Source organism: Cololabis saira, chromosome 12, assembly GCF_033807715.1.
Source record: "Cololabis saira isolate AMF1-May2022 chromosome 12, fColSai1.1, whole genome shotgun sequence".
In the NCBI taxonomy this organism is placed as follows: domain Eukaryota; kingdom Metazoa; phylum Chordata; class Actinopteri; order Beloniformes; family Belonidae; genus Cololabis; species Cololabis saira.
The window spans coordinates 29,240,190-29,246,507 of NC_084598.1; positions in this window are offsets into that span (position 1 = coordinate 29,240,190).

The window sequence follows — 6,318 nt, forward strand, 5'->3', positions numbered from 1 at the left end:
TCCTTGTCGGGCAATGTTCAAACTTGGCCAATAGAGCTGATTCTGATTCTGATCAAGGCTTTGATACGATAGGTTCCCATCATGCATTGCTTCTAAAAAATAAATAACTAAATCTATTAACGTTTCTTATACGTCGATAATTTAAAACAAAATCTATTACATCATCCACAACTTTATTACGACCAACAAGTACTAACTATTTGACCAACACCGATGTGAACGGAAAACGTAACCATAACAAAGTACACTTTCCAATGGAGTCGATATATAAGCGAGCCAGCTCCCTTCTTCCGGGTGTGGGTGGAAGCTCATTGTAGAGGTCACGTGCTGAGTGCTCGTCACTCCACCAATCACCTCGGGGAAGGTCTGAGACAAGAGCCAATAGTTGCCCTTGCAGGGTGTCACCTGATCCGGGTGAGCGAGTGAACAGAAATAATGGGCCAACGCGGCTGTTCTCACAGGAGAAGCCAGATGGAGCAATAACTGCGTTCCGCTGGTGGATGTGCAGCTCGCAGGCTTGGAATCACTCGCGGCTGGCAGTTGAGTCCGATGTATGAGGTGGAGTACAGCTCCAGAACCCAATTCAGACTACTCTCCACCCACACTTTTAACTCGTTTTACTTCTTTTCTCATTTAAAAAGACACAATACAACATTATACTCATTATTATTATTATTGTCATTATTCTGTATTTAACAAACAGGATCAGAATAGAACAGAATCATGTTTGATTGGCCAATTCAGGTCAAACAAGACAGGGAATTTGATTTATTTGTTATTTTCTCGAGTTGTAAAAAAAATCAGGGGGGATGGTGGATTTTATCATATAGGGACAAATAATTTGTGCTGATTACAAATAATATACTATATTACAAATAATAGCACTGACCAAAACACCTGCAGAAATACTGCAGGAATGACATAGCAGCAGTTTTCTGAACTTATCAATATGCGTTTACAGGATAAGTCAAATTTAGTTTCTGGTTAAAATGTCTCATTTTAGTAAAAAAAATCTTATTACACTTAAAACAAAACATCACTGGAAAAAACAATTTTTATGCTTGTAATAAGAAGATAAATCTTGTCCCACTGGCAGATTTTTCTACTTATTTCAAGGGAAAATTTACTTGAAACAGGTGAAAATTGTCAAATAAGTTATTTTTCTGTTTTTATTTTTCTGGTGATGACTCTAAATGTTGAAATAGCAGTAATACCACATTCATTGATGAAATTACATAAGGGATGGAAAGGGGGGATGACAGTTTTACAGGGGGGATGATTTGGACCGTTTTTATTTCAGGGGGGATGCCGTCCCCCCTCATCCCCCCTCAACTCGAGTACTGGTAATAAATAGTAATGTGAGACTACACAACCAGCACTGCTCACAGTAGACCACATACAACCTGACAATAAATGTACATAGTAGAAAATAATGTGCAATATCACTCACTGCAACGTGCAATCATGTAAATATCCGTCTGTTATTTTTTATATACCAGTATTTCTTATTAATTATTTTTCTTATTATTATTACTGTATATACCAGTACTGTTTATAGCGTGTGATATTATTACTGTATTATTATTACTTCTATTGATGCTCTTGTTTTGCATTATCCCCTTTGCTGCTGTACACTGCAAATTTCACTGCTGTGGGACTAATAAAGAATTATCTTATCTTATCTTATCTTAAATAGGCAAATGACAGCTCTTATTAACATATATACATTTGTTTTTAAAGTGAAAGGTGCAGCAGTATGAGGTAGACATGGTTAATGAAAGGTGCATTGTTACAACATATGATTGTGGTTATTATTATTATTATTAGGGGGAATTCAACTGTCCAGCAGCTCATGAAAACATAAAAAACAACCACACTTCCACTCAGACAATAAAAGCACATTAATATTAAAATAAACATGAAATAAAAGGTTAAAAAAATAGCATATAAAGTGCAAAATAAAATATAGTCCAGTTCTGGCAGAGGTGAAATCTGTGATGAACGTGTGAGTGTGTGTGTGACTGAGTTCAGGAGGAGTTAAACAGTCTTATTGCTGTGGGGACAAAGGATCTCCTGAATGGCTCCGTTCTGCAGCAGTGAGAGACCGCTGCAGCTGCTCCTCTGTTGCTCCAGGAGGCTGTGGAGAGAGAGGGTGTCTGCTATTGTCCATTATAGCTTTCAGTTTGTTCAGTGTTCCCTCTCCACCACAGATCTTAGCGGGTCCAGACTCCTGCCCAACACTGAGCCGCTTTTTTGACAGTTTGTCCAGTCACTTGGTGTTTTTGTTTGCAATGCTGCCTCCCCAACACACAGCAGCAAAAACGAGTGCACTGGCCACCACTGTGTGATAGAACATGGTCATCATCTCCACACACACATCAAAAGAAAAAAGATTACTCTGAGACTCTATTAGTGTTGAGAGTTCATAAGAGCAACAGTTTGGGGGAAGAAACTGTCTCTGTGTCTGGAGGTTTTGGAGCCTGGAGGCTTTGTGCTCTGTATCACCGTCCAGAGGGGACCTAACATAGGACATCCTGTTTAATGTCCCTTTTTATATTTATATGTATTTTTGTATGTATGTAATGTATGTAAACCTCTGGTTTCACTGTATATAGATTCAGATTCAGATTCAGATTCAGATTCAGATTCAGACGACTTTATTAATCCCTTTGGGAGGTTCCCTCAGGGAAATTGACATCTCCATCTCACACACACATCACTGTCATTTACAAATCAAACACCCCAAAAGCCAAACACCCATATAAAGATAAAAAAAAATACAATTAAAAATAGAGATAAAAATAAAAGGTAAAAAACAAAAATAAAAAGTGCAGTGCCACAAAAAAGAATTATATGGATAGAAAAAGTGTTGTGTAATATTGCACAAAGACATGCACTGTCCTGGTTATTGTACATATACAGATACATCTCAGAGTTGAGTATCACAGTGTTTTCTAATTACCGAGACACACACCATTATGTTTGTTTTTGTCATATCATTTTCTATCTGTACTTGTAAGCATTTTTGTTCCCATTTGAAGTTGTGTTTTTTTCTTGAAGCTGATTGGATTTATTTCTGACTTGCCATTTTCCACTCCCCATCGTTTTCTCGATACCTTCTTCTTTGCAGCTGCTTCCCACCTATTCCCGTTCCCTGTGTTCAGTGGTATTCCACAGACTCAGACTCAGCTCACTCTAACTACCTTTTTTGATCCTATCATCATCCCAAACTGATCTTTTTCTTTTCTTCACATTTCACGTCTCTGCTCCTCGTGCTGTGATCCTTCAGCCTCCGCTCCAACCTACATTTCCTACAGCCATTTTTATTGTCTTCATATAATGAGAACCACTGATTTGTCAGAATGAGTGTTTTACCATTGCAGAAACTGCTTTAGACAAACTCAAATGAAACAAAACATCAAAGCTTTTTGGTCCTGGAATATTTCACAAGAAGATGCATCTCAAAGAATTAACATCAAACCCTACAGCCAACATCCAACCCAGTATATGAGTGTTTGATTATACCAATTAGCTCTGCAACTGTAACACAGAGATATTTTCAGCTCCTATCTTCCTATTGTGTGGTTGGCTTACTTCTTTTTTCTCACTTGTTTTCCACGTAAAGGAAAAAATGGAGGTCTGTCTTATAATTAGGTTTAAATTGATGCTTTCCTCAAGGAATCCTCTGCCTTTTAAAAGGCAGTTATGGTGACTATTTCTCCATGACATTTAGGACATTATTGTCTGTTGTGTCATTTATGTTGTGATGGTGTTTTTCTTTGACATGGGCAGGACCCTCCTATTTTATTTTATTTTATTTCTATGTCATAATAATGAACCAAACTCTGTTCATCTGTATCTAAGGTTTTTACTGTCACTCTCATAGAGTTATGCTTTTCTTCTCTTTCCCAGACTAACAATCGTCTCCTTCACCTGCATTCACATTTCTTTGGACTTAATTTTGGCAGCTCCGGTCAAACAGCTGCCAACTGCCAACTCAATATCCACATCCCTGTCCATATACTGTATATCTTTAAATTAATGTTGCTGTTGTTTTTATTTCTATATATTGTTTTTGCGGTTCTCTTGGTTTTTCACATATGCAATTCCATCTTCCTCTGCTTCATTCAATATTCTTTGTTTCTAAAACTTTTATGCCTTCATCTTTCTTCTTTTATTTTTCTTCTCCTTTTCCTAACTTTTTCTTTTATGTTCCCCTCTCCTCCCTTCAGAGAACAGCCACCTCCTGCTTCCATCCCCCACTGGCATGCCTCTCAGTTTCACATTTCTTTTCATCATTCTTTGTATTCCAGCCCTCCTCCAACAAGACATCTCACATTTGTCCTCGGTAACCCCACTTTGCAAAATGCTAATGTTATAAACTGAGTTTAATTTTACGCCTTTGATTCCTTCTCATCATCGTTTTTGTTTTTCCTCACGATTTCCTTCTTTTGGCCTTGTCGTTTATCCTCCTCTGTGTTTTTGACTCTGTCTCTCCATTAATCTCAAGATGGTCAAAAGCCTCATTGTCTACCCGAACTTTTTAACTAATGACCCGGTTTACAACCTCAAATCTTTGATGTGATTTTTTTCTGAAAAATGAAGGCAAGGATGTTTTTTGTGATCTGAAGCTCATCGTTACGTGTTTTGCTGCAGTTTCTTTATGGCGTCCTTTAAAGACCCAACATTAAAGTCTTGAAAAAGCCCTGCTCAGAGTAAATGTAGTGGTTTTTAACATGCCTGAACCCTAAACTTACTGTCAAAAAATGATCACATTGGATTTTATGCAGATCAGCTCAGACCTGAAATAGAAATGTGATGCCTCCACAGTTATCCTGGATATGAACCGATGCACTCCCCCGCTTCTGTTTGTATCATCTGCTGATGGAGCTGCAGTGCACGTGCGGCATCTGTGGCATGGAAAGTGCACAGCAGAGCCCATCTGATAAGGTCAGACGCCTTCTAATTCCAGAAATATATTTTCCGCCTCTGGCCGTCAGTAATCCCTCCTTTATCAGCTGTCAATAACTGGCCCCAGCAGATATGTAACTGCACTTGCCTCCTCCGTCTCTCCTTCTGCTGCCACAGATCTGCCTACTGCTGTGCAAGAATGTGTGAGTTCAGCTTGAGGAAATCAGAGTGCACGCTTTCCACTTCAGTTTGCGATCTTTCTGCATCGATGGGCTCTGACAGTTGACCCCCATTTTTCCTCACAGTGTGTCCCGGTCTTACACACCGCTCCATTGTCTCCTTTTCTTTTCTTTTTTTTTCTTCCTTATTTACTCTGCTCTTTAACCAATGAACTCCACCCACACACCCCACCACCTCCTGCCTCTGCCCATTGTAACCACTTCCTTTTTATTGCAAACGCTTTCAGAGCCCAGCAGGAGAATTATAGCGTCAGATTTATGGCCGCAGAAGAGGAGGAGGCACCTGTAAAAATCCTCCTGCTTCCATCATCTTCACTTCTTCCTCCATCCTATGCCAACCTTTCCATTTGACTTTGCCTTTCTTGAAATCTTTAATACCGTATCTCCATATCTTTCCAGAAATGCAATGATTGAGGGGAAGCCAGATTTCTTTAGAGATCAGTTACTAAATGCTGGTCTAAAGCATAATCATAATACTAGACAGGTAAGCTTAGGTTATTTGACACTTCCAAAACCAACTTCTGATATACTTAAAAGATCTGTTATTTATAGAGCCACCCAACAGTGGAACACATTACCTGCAAATATGAAAAGTATCAAAAGCAAATATTTATTCAAAAGATCTATTAAACAAAAATTTATGAGTGAGACCACACAGTTAGAATAATCAATGTTTTTGTACATGATGCTTGACAAATGTTTCTCTATTTTTGTATCTCTATTTTTATATTATTGCCATTTTTAATGTACTTAGATTTAGACTGACAAGTGTCAGTTTATTTTGTATGTTGTATTGTATGTTTATGTGATGTTTTATGTGGACCCCAGGAAGATTAGCAACCACGACAGTGGAAGCTAATGGGGATCCGAATAAAGAATAAAAGAATAAAAAAAGAATCTGCTGGAACAGAATCAAACTCTGGTTTAAAACATGGTGATATGAATGTTAAGATTAAAAATGTAAATATGTTATGTAATTAAATGTGGATTTATCAACCCTCTGCTGTAGTCTGGACAGATTGTGTCATGGCAACAGCATGACATGACAAAATTAAGACACCACCAATGTCTACCATTTATCAGTTAATGGATAACGCTCTCCAGGATGACTGAGGGTCCTACATAAATACATAAGCTGGCATGTGTGTGCTGTTAAAGGAGTTAAGAC